This window comes from Chenopodium album, chromosome 27 (genome assembly GCF_948465745.1).
Source record: "Chenopodium album chromosome 27, dcCheAlbu1.1, whole genome shotgun sequence".
NCBI lineage: Eukaryota > Viridiplantae > Streptophyta > Magnoliopsida > Caryophyllales > Amaranthaceae > Chenopodium > Chenopodium album.
This window is the reverse complement of record NC_137860.1, coordinates 12,856,712-12,872,658: the sequence shown is the minus strand read 5'-3', so window position 1 is coordinate 12,872,658 and position 15,947 is coordinate 12,856,712. Positions and strand designations below refer to the sequence as shown.

Genomic DNA, 15,947 nt, shown 5'->3' with positions numbered 1-15,947 from the left:
ATTTCGAAGTCATTTGCCGGGGTAGTAGGTGGAGCTATTCCAGTCTCAAACCTATATGCCCCGGGCACTCCAAGCTCCTTCAAGGCTATTCTAGGATTTTCACCCATTCCTTACTCTTCTTGAATTTCTTCTTCACTTGAAGAGATATAAGCCAAGGATCTATTATCCACTCTTCTTCTTGAAAGAGTCCTCTCAATTTCCGGATCAAGGGGAACAAGGGGACGATCACGGGTTCTATGCATGCAAAACTCACACAAAAATGTTAGTAGCACGGCTACAAATGTAGCCTAGAGAAACAAAATCTTTTTGTATTTTATCAAAATGAAATAGACTCAAAAACAACATACACTCAAGCACCATTCCCCGGCAACGGCGCCATTTTGATGGGAAGGAGAACGGTAGGTCGTTGGGCTACCACCCCACCCAATCAAACAAAATTTGTAACTTAACTAACCCCTATTTAGCGTAGCGGTAAGTCAAGGTCGAACCCAAGGGAATGGATATCAAATGCACGATGCCTAAATCAAGCTATTTCGAAGTCAAGAAGGGGTTTGAGGTAGAACTTAGGCTAAACTAGGTAATGCAAACTTGTATAAAATCAATCTAAGACACTAGGGCAATGGATCCACATGCAATCATAATGGAATCGGTAATTTGGGAGGTCAAACCGACTAAGTCAAGCGATATGAAGGAAAATCATCATGTATCCAAAAGAGCATACTAAGATGGTTCACCTAGAGGTCTAACTAGCGTCAACTACGCTAAACACTACCTAGGGAACGTCACAAAGCACCTCAATCGTGAAATTGCAAGTTTACTAATCAATGGTCCGTATCATAGCAAGCTTACAATGCAATCTAGTGTATTAATCAAATGGCCAAACCTCAATTAATCACACACATGCACATGAAATATCAACCAAATTTAATCATATCGTCAACTCCATCAATTATCCCCAAATTACACTATTCCATCATTCATACATGCTTCACCATTTCCCTAGCTGGGAAACTACTCACTAGCCATAGGAATTAAGATCAAAACTACAACAATCATCAATTTCATCATCAACATAATTGAAATCAAAGATTAAACCAACAATTAATCAAAATCAATCAAAATTCAATCAATAACCAAATCAATCATCAATAACATGAAAAACTAATGAAATCAACTAAAATCAAACTTGTATTGAAATCAAGAAGAAGATCCTTACAAAACTTTGATCCAAAGATCAAATACAATGAGGAATCCTTGAGCAATCACCAAAAATCATGAGTTTCTCTCTCTAGTTCTTGAGTTTCTCTCTCTAAAATTCTCCCAAAAACTAACTAACCAATTCAATCTAAAACTAAAAAAACTTACTTCTTTCTAAAAATAGGTAGAAATAACTATATATACAAGGAGGAGGTCGGTAATGACGCCCAAAAATAGACCCTCATAAGTGCGGGCGCTCGGAGGAGGGAGAAAGGCGCGCACGGGACACACCCAGGCAGGTGCGCCCGCAGGCACCTGGTGTGCGGCCGCACACGACCAATGTGCGGCCGCACACTCCCTTAGTGCGCCCGCACATAGCTGGGTTTCCTCCCCTTCTTCTCTTCGTCCTAGCTCAAGTGTTGCACGCATCCAGGATGATGATGATGGAGGACAAAGTGGGCAGAAACTTTCTTGAGTTTCTTGAAGAATAAAAGCCATGAGTAAGGCATAAACAAAGCCTTGAAGCTTGCCCCTTGGATCCACCTTTGACTTGGAACTTCTTGCACCTTCTTTAGGCATAAAAGCAATGAAAACTCGTAGAGAGGAGGCTCGGGAATTCTTGGACAATCAATTACCACCTACAAGCAAAAGATAAAAAGCAAATAAAAGAGAAAAATAACAAGTAATCTAGAAAAAGACATGAAAAAGAGAAACTAACTACAAAAAGCATAAAATGAAGAAAACAAGAATAAAACTAAGGAAAACTAAAGAAAAGAGAGATAAAATGAAATAAAAATCATCCAAAAAGGAACCAAATGAGTGCCAAAAATGTCACTCATCAAATTCCCCCAAGCTAAACTTTTGCTCGTCCTCGAGCAAAACAAAGCAAGAGAAAGAGAGGATGAAAATTTTATTAAAAACGAAAAAGAAAGACTCAAGATAAGAATATACACTAAAACTCATTGTCGTAGGAATCACGGTTGTTTTTAGCTACAACAAGCCCTTTAAACCCCAAAGTCGCCTATGAGGACGAGTGAGGTCTCGTAAGGGTATCCTAAGAGTTTGACCCATAACTCTCCACCAAACATCAATGAGGCAAACCATAGAAGAAAAAGAAAGAAAAACAAACCTTTACGAAATGAATCAACATAAAGACTATAATGCAAGTGAATGACAATCTTTCTCAAGTAGTTAAGGTATGCACGTTTCAATATATCCAAGGTTGATTGAAACATAGGGTATGCTAGGCATAGGAACTAGTTATCACAATTCACTTTCATCCCAAACAATCTTACCGCGTTCTTCCCACTAGTCTCAATTCTCCCTTTAGTGAGTGTCCCAATGATTCCTCGAAGGAACCGGAAAAGAAATATTTTTAGGCTACTCGACATCTTGACTATGCATCCCCTTTCCTTAGGCAATGACCCATGATGCCCTCCCCCGAATAGTGACTCAAGTATCTAGGTCGAAAGGTCTTTCCCCAAGGTTGTAACGTAAGGCATAAAGGGTGAAGGTAGGCAAAAATTTAAAAATTTGGTGATATTCCTAAAAAGTGAAGCAAAAGGGTGATCAATCCTTAACACCACAATCAAGAAATTACCAAACAAAAACAACACCCCCAAGCTTACTTGAAGCTATACTCACAAAAATATATACAAAAAGCGTACACGCTTCTCCCCCAAGCTAAAATGGAGCATTGTCCTCAATGCTTAGTAGGAGAAAAGAATACATCAAAATATTTTTGAATTTTTCACTTTTCATTCATGTTTTTTGTGTTTTTATATTGTAATTGCAAAGTCCTTGCCTTTTGCTAAATTCGAACGGCTTTTTCTAAATGCAATATATTAGTCCATGCCTTTTATAATATTGGACGGCTTTTACTCATACTCATTTGCCATTATTCACAAAGAAATCATAACACAATCTTGCTTTCATAAAAACCAAAATTCCAACTCAACCACCACAAACTTCATCTCAAATGATCATATTGCTTCACAAAAATCAAGAAAGGTAGAAAATGAAACAAAAGGTCAAATAACTAAAGATGTGGCTTGAAAAGAAGGGATAAGGCTCAAATGGTTGCAAGAAGGCAAATGTAAACCCAAAATAAAAGAAAATAACAAAATATAACAAAAATGAAAAATACCACCCCGAAAAATGTGCCTTTGTCCTTCCTAGATAGTTCGGTCTCGTGTTTGAGAATCATACATCAAGCTTTATTAGATTAGGTTTGCATAGTCAAGGATCCACGCCGCTCATACAAGGAATGTTGAAGGCTAGAAAAACAAGTAACCTCACAAGGTTGTGGCAAAAACTCACCAATGGTGTCAAATCAACTATAGGAAGCAACTACCAACATACCACAAACAAGTAGAATCCGGCTTCATGATCCTCCTAGTTCAAACCAACTACCCTAGCATACACTATCCTAGAGTCAACCGAACATAATCTCAAACCGTGCATACCTTTACAACCTAGGAAGAAAGTCATGCAAAAGACAAGTCCAATGTACAAGGTTCATCTCAAAAGAAAAGAAATGAAAAATAATGCCTCAAAATCACATCAAAAATAAAAAGAAAAATAAAAGAAAGTAAGAGAAAAAGGTAAAATAAAAGAGAGGAAAAGAAAAGGAACGGAGACATAGAAAAGGAAAACATAGGAGAAAAGCATGCAAAGGACTAGAAAGCATGTTAAACACATAAAAATCCCAATCGACAAACAAGAGATCGATAGACAACAAAGTCACCGATCCCAAACACATTACGTGTTAACAAGCACCCATCCTCGAACCATTCAACTTCTCCTAAACTAATCCTATCCTATGCAACCAAGGAAAAAAAAGAGAAAAATAAGAAAGGTCTCACCGGGATTCCAAGCTTAGCAAAAATAAGGAAGCAATTATAAACCACCTCGTAGCATGCCATATCCATAAGCTCATCAAGGAACCAAGTGAGAAAAAGAAATAAAAGAAACTATGAACAAAGAAAATGGTTAGTAACTTCAAAACAAATAAAAGAAAACAACAAATAAAAGAAAATAAACAAAGCAAGAAGTATACACAACTAAAGGAAAGAAAAGCTAAACGAACCCAAGAAAAGAAAGAATAAAAGAAATAAAGTCTAGACTAACTAAAGAACTACTCTAAACTACAAGATTTGGATTTAAGGGATTTGGATTGAGGGATTTGGATATAAGGGATCATCAACAACAACATGCCAAGAAAAACAACTCCACAAACAACAAACATCCAAGCAAATAGGGCAAACAAGCTAGCTACAAGGAAAGTAGCCTGGAGATCAAGAAAATGAGGAAACCAAAAAGAGGAATGAAAATAAACATGCAAACAACTAAGATATGTACACAACAACAACATGGTCACCGAGCAAGTTACTAGTTCCCCCAAGCTAGATAGAAAATACATCTCAACATCCCGATTAAAACAAAGCAAGTATCAAAAATATGAGGGATGGAGGTAAAAAGCATGAGAAGCTAAAAGGGAACTAATAACTACTACCATCACCACCACCACTCCCACTTGGCCCGGCCCCATCGGGGTCTATGTGGCGCTCGGGGTCATCGAAGGGATGAGGGTAAGGCTCCCATCCTCCGGTGTACCCCTCGGGCCACCCATAATGCCCCTTGAAAAGATCGTGTTGCCAAGGAGCAAGAGGGGTGAAGCTATCGGGCAAAGTGAGTTCAAAGGGGTGGTTGGGATGGACATGGGGGTAGTTAGGATCCCCCCTATAGTCACTACCACCCGGAGCCTTGTAATCATAGTTACCATGCTCGTCCGGGTAATAGTGACGCTCGGTGTCGGGGTTAGAAGGCCCCGACCAATAAGGATGCCCAAACGAAGGTAGAGGGCCTTGTTGGGGCGGGAAGAACGGATAGTTAACCGGGGGAGTAATGTTCCCACGGTTAACTTCCGCCTCATAAATTTGTTGTTGTTGTATAAACATACCTTGTTGCATCTCTTGAATACCTCTTATTTGGTCATAGAGGGCCCCAAAGTCTTGATCGTACATGCCATCTACGTGGATTTTCAATCCACTCATTTTCTCACTAAGAGCCCTCAAATCTTCATTGGCAAAAGCATGTTGCCCTTGCTCTTGTTCTTGCTCATGAGGAGCTTGTTGTTGTGGAGAAAAATGTTGTTGTTGTTGATGTTGTTGTTCTTGATTTTGTTGTTCTTCTTCATCATCTTCTTCTTCATCCTCCTCGGAATCAAAGTTGGGATGCCGGAAGGACTTGGGAACATGCCACACATTGTCGGCAATCCTAGCCAAAGAAGTCAAGCTAGGGTTAGGCAAGTAGCACCAATGCTCGTTGCCCCTAAGCCACTCATATCTCCCTTCACTAAAGCTCTTGGAGATAAATTGGATTTGACCCAATTGTTGCATATCGAGGTAGATGGAATCTGCATCCTCGATCTCCTTACAAAATGGGAGATAATCATCGAGGCGAAGGTGAGTCAAAAGCCTAGTTACCATACCCCCACATGGGATCTCTCCCGTCCTCCTTTTGCGAAGTTCCAAGCAATATTGGGCGAAGATATAACCCAAGTTCAACCGGCCCACAAACTCCGGGCGAGTAGATAACCAAAGGACCTTGAGCTCCAATTTACTCAATTTCCCCATTTCTTGCTTGGGGAACAAGACATAGCCCAATAGACGGTGTACAACCCTAAGACAAGGTTGGTACACGTCCGAGATCTTAGCCTTGTTGGCGATGAACTCACTACCACCGGAGATGTCTTCCCACCAAGAATCTTGATCATAATCCGGGAAGATGAAGTGTTCAACGTTAATAATATCCCCATGGGGATCAAAGTCCAAAGCAGCGTTGAACTCCCCCAAAGATTGGTCAAAAATGTTGTTGAACAATTGGAACCGCACCCTATATACCCCTCCAATGGGTACAAGCTCCAAGGTAGCCAAGAACTCCAAGGTAGGCTCCTTGTAGGTGCGGTAGGCATCGGCGATGAAAGTCCCCAATCTCAAATTCAAAAGCAATGACCGCACATCATTATCAATCCCCAACTTCAGCATATCGGGTTGAAAGTAATGGCGGGTTTGTTTGAGGGTTCTTTCATCTTTCAGATTTTGGTAAAAGGCTTTTTGTTTATCGGTGAAATTTTTCGTTTTTGGAAGAAAGGTTGGAGGTCGTGTTTGAGTGGAAGATGGGTTGGAAGTACTAGGCCCAGAAGATGTACTAGGCCTAGAAGAGGTACTTGGGCGGGGAGGTTCCTCGATGCTAACATCGGTTTTTCGCTTTTTGGTGAGTTTCTTGAGGTATTTAGACATTGTGAGAGGTATAGAAGATCACCAACAACCAATCAAGTAACAAACCAAAGAACCAAGAGCACCACACCCAAATTCACCGCTTACTACCAAAATCACCAAACTCCAATTTCACAATTCCCTTCAATCAAACCAATTCCAAACCAATCAACAATATCAATGTACCAAGAAAAATTCCTTTTCAATCAATCCAAGAGCAAACACAAAGCCAATACCGAAATCACCACATACTACCAACTTTCCAAAATTTCAACTCACAAGAATTCAACCAAAATTGATGAAAATCGCTACAAAATCAACAAACAACACAATGTCATGCAAAATCAATCAACAAATATCACCAAATCACAACCAAAATCAAGAACAAGCATCAAAAATCACAAAATCAATACTACACTATTCATGCTCATACAAATTTGTAATTCATGCAAATTTGTGATGTAATAGGCAAAATTAAAGCAAGGATTAGTGATTATACCATAAAAGAAGCAAGATAAACCAATTTCGAGCAAGCAATTTCAACTCCACACAAAACCCCCATTTTTCGGCCACCAAGAGTAGGAGAGAGAGTGAGTGAAATTTGGGTCAAATTGTGAGGAATTTGTAGTGTAGAAAGATTTGTGAGTGATTTTGAGTGAGAATGGAGTGATTTTAGTGAGGATTTGAGTGATTTTGGATGATGAATGAGGGTGAAGGAGTGCGCACAAGAAGAGGGTTTGAAGGGTGATGCTCGTGATGTTGAGATGATGAATGAAGGAAATGAAGGGAAAGAAGGAGGAAGAAGAAGTAAATGGCACGTTCAGCTCATGTGCGGCCGCACAGAGATGATGTGCGCCCGCACACGCAGGTTGTGCGCCCGCACATGCCTCGTGTGCGGCCGCACATCCCTGTGCGTGCTCCTTCCTTCTTTTTTTCTCAAAAATTTGATACTTACTGCCTATTTGGGTGCGCACATGAATCATGATGGTGATGAGGAACAACATAGGCAGTAGCTAAAATCATTTTCAAAGTCCTCAAAGTTGAAAATTCATGTGCACACCTCAAAAATTCACTAAGTATCAATTTCCTCCATTATTCAAAATATGAATTTCCTATCTCACCTTTCTAAAATTCTTACCCTTTTACCTCAAATTTCGATTAGAATCGAACAAAATATGATTTGTGCCATGAACACCTTCCATCCATCATGCATATTTGTTGAATTCCAATCCCACAAACGGACATCCTAAAAATCCAAATAAGGAGAAAAGTAAAAGAAAAGACAAAGTAATAAAAGAAACAAAAATGAGAAAGTTCAAAAATCAAAGAGAAAGGTTAGAAACTCCGGGTTGCCTCCCGGGAAGCGCTTGCTTAAGGTCCTAAGCTCGAACCTTCCTCCTAATTATGGAGGATCAAAGAACACCACCTTCTTCAAGGTGGTTGATAGAGCAAATTCTTCTTCAACCTTGGGCAACTTCTCATTATTGCTTGATGAAACTCTCACAAAATTCTTTTCAAATTCTTCTTTTTCACTTCTCAACTTCTTCCTTTTCCTTGTTTTCTTCGAGTCACGGGCCTTTTTCTTCGGCTTGACTTCAACATCCTTAGTCATGGAAGCTTTCTCTTCCTCATGAGAATTAAGCTTGAACCAATTTGGAAAACCAATATCTTTCTCATCCTTTGGCTTTTGAATCACAAATTCTTCTTCACTAACATCATCAATACTTGCACAAACATCATCAACAAACTCAAAAACATTGTTAGTGGAAGAATCTACCATGCACATACCATCAATGGAACGAGAAAGACTAGCACATGCAATATCTTGGACACAAGACAAAGACTCATGCATTGGTTTCAACTTAAAACTCTCTTCTAATTTCCCACACCTCAAAGTAATTTGACCTCCCTTGACATCTATTAAAGCTCCTGAGGTAGCTAAGAAAGGCCTCCCTAAAATGATTGGAATATGTTCATACTCCTCAATCTCTAAAACAACAAAATCCACGGGAAAGACAAACTCTCCAATCCTTAAAGGGACATCATCAATTCTTCCCTTAGGAAACTTAATAGAACGATCGGCCAATTGAAGTGTTATCTTAGATGATTGAAGCTCACCTAGATCAAGCCTTTCGAAGACCGAAAAGGGCATAATACTCACACTAGCCCCTAGATCACACAAAGCATTCTCAAAAACCATTTCCTTAATTTGACAAGGGATTGAAAAATTCCCCGGATCTTCCATCTTCTTTGGAAGTTCACCATGGATAAGAGCACTAAAGCACTTCCCTCCTTCCACCGAACTACCCTCATCAAAATCCTCTCTCTCTTCTAAGATCTCCTTAACAAACTTGGAGTACTTAGGCATGTTGGGAATTAGCTCGGTAGGGGGTGTAGAATCATGAACATCCTTAAGAACTTCAAGGAACTTCCCAAATTGCTCATCCATTTTGAATCTCAAATATTTTTGGGGATATGGTAGATCGGGAAATCTCTCTATCTCACTCATCTTTTCACCAACACGCTCTTCTCTTTTGTCAACCTCACAATAGATTTCCTTAGACTCAACCCTTTCCACTTCATTCTCCTTAGCACCACTCTCATCTCTTCCCTCTTTTGAACAAGAAACTCCCTCATCAAAATCATTTCCACCACTTGTGGCAATAGAGTACACGGGTTTCTTTGGTTCAACACCTTGGGAAGGCAAAGATGAAGGACTAGCAAAATCCTTAATAGTGCTTGCAAATTGGGTAATTTGAGGCTCAAGCATCTTATTGTGGGTCATCATCTCATTGAATTTCTTATCACTAAGGTGTTAATGATCTTGGTTTGATTATCAATCAACTCTTCCAAAGTAGTCCTAGGAGATGAAGGTTGTGAATAGGAATTTTCACCTTGAGTCTTTGGAACAAAACCGGGTGGGGGACCTCTTTGAGCATTATTTTGAAAATTTCCCCTTCCTTGATTGTTCCAATTACTCCTATTTTGATTTGAACCATAACCTTGATTATGGTTACCACCACCATGATTATGGTTTCCATTACCTTGGTTATGATTTACATAACCTTGGTTTTGATTACCATAATTATGATTTTGATTACCATAGTTTTGGCTTTGATTTTGGCTACTATAACCTTGGTTATGGTTACCACGAGAACCTTGATTCCCTTGGTTCCTATAACCACCATTATGATTATAGTTGTCAAAATTGCCTTGGTTTTGGTAATTCCTATTCCATTGGCCTTTTTTATTATCAAACCTTTGAACATTGTTGTTTGACACAAAATTAACATGTTGACACTCATTGTTGTCAAATTCATCAACACATTCATTAGGACAAACACTAGAGTCATGATCATACGATCCACATGCATCACAAAACAAGCATCCCAAAGGCATATTATTTGAAGAGGGAGGGGGTTGAGAGTTAGAAGGAGTACCTCTCCCCTTAAATTGGGAGGGAAGATTAGAAGCTTGAGAAGAGGTAGAAGTGCTCTCCAACTTAGCTTTGATTGCGGTGACCTCCTTTCCTAAATTTGTCATTTGGGAGGAAAGGTTGTTGATTGCATTGAGATGGTCCACCGAATACAATGAAGATTGCTTGCTTGAAGAGTCCCTCTCCCCATCTTGCCAATCCCTATAATATGTCACCACGTCCTCAATGATGTCCACAACTTCTTCTTCGGTTTTGTTCATGATAGGGCCCCCGGCCCCTCCATCAAGGCATGACTTGCCTTGGGGACTTAAACCGCCATAGAAGATTTGGATCACTTGGTGTGTGGGGATTCCGTGGTGAGGGCACTCCCTTTGATACTCTTTGAATCTCTCCCATGCTTCATAAAGGCTTTCACTTGGCCTTTGCTTGAACCCTTGAATCAAGGCTCTTGCCTCCGCCGTCTTCTTTTGGGGATAGAAACGGGACAAGAAAGCCTTTGTCACATCATCCCAAGTTCTCAAGGGGTTGGGCTTCACCTCTTTATCTAGCCACTCCAAAGATCTTCCTATTAGAGAGAAAGGGAACAACTTGAGGCGGATGAATTCTTGAGAGACCCCATTGACTTTGATAGTGTTGCAATATTTTTCAAATTCTTTCAAATGGTTCAATGGGCTCTCATTCTTAGCCCCACTATATTGCCTTCTCTCAATCAAGGTGATCATTGCCGGCCGGATTTCGAAGTCATTTGCCGGGGTAGTAGGTGGAGCTATTCCACTCTCAAACCTATATGCCCCGGGCACTCCAAGCTCCTTCAAGGCTATTCTAGGATTTTCACCCATTCCTTGCTCTTCTTGAATTTCTTCTTCACTTGAAGAGATATAAGCCAAGGATCTATTATCCACTCTTCTTCTTGAAAGAGTCCTCTCAATTTCCGGATCAAGGGGAACAAGGGGACGATCACGGGTTCTATGCATGCAAAACTCACACAAAAATGTTAGTAGCACGGCTACAAATGTAGCCTAGAGAAACAAAATCTTATTGTATTTTATCAAAATGAAATAGACTCAAAAACAACATACACTCAAGCACCATTCCCCGGCAACGGCGCCATTTTGATGGGAAGGAGAACGGTAGGTAGTTGGGCTACCACCCCACCCAATCAAACAAAATTTGTAACTTAACTAACCCCTATTTAGCGTAGCGGTAAGTCAAGGTCGAACCCAAGGGAATGGATATCAAATGCACGATGCCTAAATCAAGCTATTTCGAAGTCAAGAAGGGGTTTGAGGTAGAACTTAGGCTAAACTAGGTAATGCAAACTTGTATAAAATCAATCTAAGACACTAGGGCAATGGATCCACATGCAATCATAATGGAATCGGTAATTTGGGAGGTCAAACCGACTAAGTCAAGCGATATGAAGGAAAATCATCATGTATCCAAAAGAGCATACTAAGATGGTTCACCTAGAGGTCTAACTAGCGTCAACTACGCTAAACACTACCTAGGGAACGTCACAAAGCACCTCAATCGTGAAATTGCAAGTTTACTAATCAATGGTCCGTATCATAGCAAGCTTACAATGCAATCTAGTGTATTAATCAAAGATGGTCAAACCTCAATTAATCACACACATGCACATGAAATATCAACCAAATTTAATCATATCGTCAACTCCATCAATTATCCCTAAATTACACTATTCCATCATTCATACATGTTTCACCATTTCCCTAGCTAGGAAACTACTCACTAGCCATAGGAATTAAGATCAAAACTACAACAATCATCAATTTCATCATCAACATAATTGAAATCAAAGATTAAACCAACAATCAATCAAAATCAATCAAAATTCAATCAATAACCAAATCAATCATCAATAACATGAAAAACTAATGAAATCAACTAAAATCAAACTTATATTGAAATCAAGAAGAAGATCCTTACAAAACTTTGATCCAAAGATCAAATACAATGAGGAATCCTTGAGCAATCACCAAAAATCATGAGTTTCTCTCTCTAGTTCTTGAGTTTCTCTCTCTAAAATTCTCCCAAAAACTAACTAACCAATTCAATCTAAAACTAAAAAAACTTACTTCTTTCTAAAAATAGGTAGAAATAACTATATATACAAGGAGGAGGTCGGTAATGACGCCCAAAAATAGACCCTCATAAGTGCGGGCGCTCGGAGGAGGGAGAAAGGCGCGCACGGGACACACCCAGGCAGGTGCGCCCGCACTTACCTGGTGTGCGGCCGCACACGACCAATGTGCGGCCGCACACTCCCTTAGTGCGCCCGCACATAGCTGGGTTTCCTCCCCTTCTTCTCTTCGTCCTAGCTCAAGTGTTGCACGCATCCAGGATGATGATGATGGAGGACAAAGTGGGCAGAAACTTTCTTGAGTTTCTTGAAGAATAAAAGCCATGAGTAAGGCATAAACAAAGCCTTGAAGCTTGCCCCTTGGATCCACCTTTGACTTGGAACTTCTTGCACCTTCTTTAGGCATAAAAGCAATGAAAACTCGTAGAGAGGAGGCTCGGGAATTCTTGGACAATCAATTACCACCTACAAGCAAAAGATAAAAAGCAAGTAAAAGAGAAAAATAACAAGTAATCTAGAAAAAGACATGAAAAAGAGAAACTAACTACAAAAAGCATAAAATGAAGAAAACAAGAATAAAACTAAGGAAAACTAAAGAAAAGAGAGATAAAATGAAATAAAAATCATCCAAAAAGGAACCAAATGAGTGCCAAAAATGTCACTCATCAAAATAGAAAAGAAAATAAAAGAGAAAAGAAAAATAAAATAAAAAGGAAAAGAAAAGAAAAGAAAAGAAATGAAAAGAAAAGAAAATAAAGTAATAAAAGAAAATAGAAAATTAAAAGAATAAAAGAAAAAAAAAAGAAAACAAATAGCAAAGAAAATAAGGAGGTCGGTGCTGCTCCAAATAATGAGGAAGTAATCCCCTATTTCGCACCAAATCATGCTGCTCATCATCATCAATCAACGGCCCAAGCTTCTCATCATCATCAATCAAACTTCATCAATCAACGGATCAAACAATACCCAGCTGGGTTCGGCCGCATTCGTTGAATGTGCGCCCACACCTGCTGAGGTACGAGTGAAATCGGAGCTGCGGTGGTTGCGGAGGAAAGGAGGGCGCAATTGGTGGCTGGAGTTTGAGTTGCGGGGGCTGCGGTGGCAGTTAATTGAGGGGGCAGCAGATGGTTGAAGGTGGCGCAATTGGTGCGAATGTGGGGAGGTGCTGCTGCTGGTGGTTGTTAATTACGGTTCTATGCTGCAATTAGAGGCGGGATTAGAGTGATTATTGGGGTAGTTGTTGGTGTTTGCGGTGGTGGTTAATTGAGGGAGGAGAGGTGGTTGTTGGTAGTCGGAGGGTGCTGCTTTGTGTGGGCAGCAGGGGAGGCTGATTTGGTGGGAGGATCAGAGGTAATTAGGTGCGGCTGGTGGTTGTATGCTGGTGTTTGCGTGGTGGTGGAGATGGAGCAGGGGCAGTGGCTGCGTGTGTGGTGTTGCGGGGTATGTGGCTGGAGTTTTGCTGCAATTGGTGTTGTTGCGTGAGGAGCAGGGGAAGCTGAAGTTGTTGTGAAGCAGGGGAAAGCAAGGGAAGCTAGGAAGAAGTTCCTGGCAGCTTTCAACACCATCACCATCATCACCATGATGGTGATGAAGGTTCAACTATGCAGTAGCTTTCCAAATTAGACTTGGGACAAACACCTACAAAGCACACATAAAACCGAGAAATAAAATAAAGTAAAATAAAACTAAAACCGACAAATAAAAGTAAAAGAAATAAAATGAAAATGAAAATAATAAAGGAAGTTAAAATAATAAAATGAAAATAAAATAAAGTAAGGAAAATGAGATGAAAATCAAATCAAATAAACTAAAATAAAATAAAACTAAATCTATAAAATCTAAAATAAAGAGAAAACAACTAAAATAACGAAAATAAAAGAAATAAAAGAGAAAATACTAGAAAACCATAGAAAGGTAGAAAAGAGAGAGAAAGCATAAAACCGAGCATTTATTGAGCAAGAAAGCTATGAAAAGAGAATAAAAAGGACTTAAATGCTCATCAAATGTGTGTCATTTATGACACACATCAACACCTTAACGAGCAAAGCTGAGTTAAGCCAAGTTCGGCTCGAAAGTATGTGAACAAGAAGCGCGATTATTTTTTTCGTATTAAAAATTCATGTATATAAGTATACATATATTTGTCAATAGATATTATACAATAATAAGTTAGTGATTTCATTTATTAAAAAAATAAACTCTTGTTAAAAAATTAAAAAAATTAATAATAAACAAAAACGAAGACAAGTAAACTAGGGATAAGAATACATCAAGTCTGTTCGTGAACAGTTCGAGTTCGGCTCGGTCGACGCTTAGTCAAAGCTCGACTGTTAAAGGTGTGAACTTGGTTTGAGTTCGAACAAATATAAACGGTCACGAGTCGAGCTGACCATAGTTCGGGCTCGGCTCGCCCGATTAGCAAACCTAGGCGCAACCATTGTGATCTTGCGCGCAATACATTGCCCCTATTTGGTAGTAAGCTTATTATGGTTATGTTAGCTTATTTGACTAACTTTAAAAAATTAACCTGTCAAGCAAGCTAATACAAGTGTTTGGTACAAGCTTATTATATTAGTATATTCCACAAAATAAGCTCTTTTTGACAATGCTGATTGTAGGAGCTTTTTCAATAAGCTTATTCATTAATTAATATGAAATGACACTTATAAGCTCATTTATTTTAAAATGCTACCCAAACTACCTAACCCACAATTAACTTATTGGTCGTTTCACATACCAATCACCTTTAAGCTATCGGCAATTTACCAACCACTTTTATAAAATCATTTACTCCGTAATACAATATGTCAGTCACAATAGTTAATAAAATTAGGTAGTCAAATTAAAGATCATTGTTTGGTAAATGACTAATTATTTTAGCTTTTCAATTAGCTTTTGGCATTTGGCTATTTTATGTAGTCAAGTAGCCAATACTTCATCCGTTATTTTTTACTTTACCCGCTTTGACTTTTACACTATTCATCACCCCTTCTTTGACCGTCTTTTGTGAATAATATATAAGGAAAAACATATTCATGTAAGATCTGTGTAAATTCATCTCATTAAGTACTATCATAAAATGTAAATTTTATAATGTTTTCTTATGAAGAAGTAAAGTGATTACTTGTTAAAGTTTTGCATTGGCAATCGTGGTAAAAGAAATAGGTCAAGTAAAAAAGAACAAAGGAAGAAAATGTTTTTGGTAATTGGATGTTTTGCTAATGGAAAAACTAACTTTTAGACCACAATGAAAAAGCTGATTAAAGTAGCCTTTTGTTTTTGCTTTTGGCCTTACCATATTTACACAAATTGTTTGGATGTTGGCCTACAAGGTTTCTAATAAACAGCAACATCCAACAATTAGGATCTGTTCTCATTGACTTAACTGAACTGAACTGGACTGAAATCAGTTGATCTGAACTGAAATGAACTGAACTGAATTGAACTCAGCTGAAATGAACTGAACTGCACTGAACTGAACTGAACTGAAATGAATATTTTATAAGAGAGGGAAATTTGTAGTTGAGCTGAGCTGAACTGAAATGAATATTTTATAAGAGAGGGAAATTTGTAGTTGAGCTGAGCTGAACTGAACTGAACTGAAATGAACTGGACTGAACTGAATGTCAACGTAAGAGAACAAACCCTTAATTTACCAAACACTTTTATAAACAGCTAGCTGGAATAGCCAATGTCAAAAGACATTTTAAAGAGCCAAACATACCAGATGGTCAAACAAGCCACGTAAACCAGCCAACACTAAAACGTCATCATCCACTTGCCAACCATGGCCAAATACGTGTAGTTGTAGATAATGTAGAAATTATGTTGCGAAACCTATGATATTAGCCTGTTATGCATGTTTCCCAAAATCAAATATGGGTACAACTGAACCCGCTAAACCGATATAGGAATCACTTGTCGTGTGACT

At 39.0% G+C, this 15,947-nt stretch overlaps 1 pseudogene; it reads left to right on the top strand.

Moving 5' to 3' along the window:
• Positions 1–10,260: 10,260 nt before the first annotated feature.
• Positions 10,261–10,359, top strand: LOC145621686 (small nucleolar RNA R71; annotated as a pseudogene).
• Positions 10,360–15,947: the final 5,588 nt, after the last annotated feature.